Raw genomic sequence first — 1055 nt, 5'->3', positions numbered from 1 at the left:
TCATTTAATAGTGAAGCCTCGGTGAAGTATAAAAATTTATGAGTAAAATTAAATAAATTGGAGATGAAAGCCCGTGAGCTTTAGTTCTCTCCTAGCAAGTAAGCATAGTATCGTCCACCTTTCATCCACTTTTCACTTAATCTGGTCAGCACTGTGCTGTCACTCGGGTCTTTCAAGCAGTGCCGTCCCTTCGACAGTTACTGAGAGCTAGAAGTCGTTCATCAGTGAGTTTAATGTATTGTGTACTTCTCTCAACATCTGACGTTCATTTTGTGTGCAGAGGGACAGGCAAGCACCTTTTAATGTATTTGTCAAATGATACTATATGTTCGTTACATACTTGTATGTGTGTGTATTTAAAGTAGCTGACAATCCTATCACTAAAGGAACAATATTACATGGTGCCTACAGAAATATATCAAATACATTTTATTTATAAAGATAATAGTTACCTTATCACTCTGGATGCTATTAAAATACATACTAAAAACAGGAGTTGTCGTCTAAAACGGTGGCCTTCTGGTGATTTGCCTAATAAGGGTCCGGTTCAGCGCGCCAGTGGCGACATAGCACACCGAAGTCACGATTGAGTATCTGTGTCCGCTCCTTGTTGCTCATGGCCGCCCGCCGCGCACCCTGCTTCTCCGCGGTAGCGTGGTCGTTCACCACACATTGGTTCGCCACACGCCGGCAATTGCCGTTAGAAATATCGTTATGGAAGTATTCTTTTATTAAATTAATTTATTGCTATACCGACTTAAATAACCACCGATTGGCCGGAGTGACTTCTTGAACACACAATAAGTCCGCCAATACGAACAACTACCATGCTCTGTTCGCTTTCCACACTGAAAGGCTTAATCGAAGTTGGAGCCGCTGCGCCATAAAATTCCAAAGGAAGGGTGCGGGTAGCACCGTCTTCCACCAAAAGATCTACCTCAATTTTATCGTCGTCACCGTAAACAATAATTAAAACTGTTGATAGCCGAAACCGTCATAAACGACTAAATTGATTTTAGTCAGATTCAAACTCTTGCGTAATATTTCTAGATCAT

This window comes from Penaeus monodon, chromosome 23 (genome assembly GCF_015228065.2).
Source record: "Penaeus monodon isolate SGIC_2016 chromosome 23, NSTDA_Pmon_1, whole genome shotgun sequence".
Lineage (NCBI taxonomy): Eukaryota > Metazoa > Arthropoda > Malacostraca > Decapoda > Penaeidae > Penaeus > Penaeus monodon.
This window is presented reverse-complemented; position numbering follows the sequence as displayed.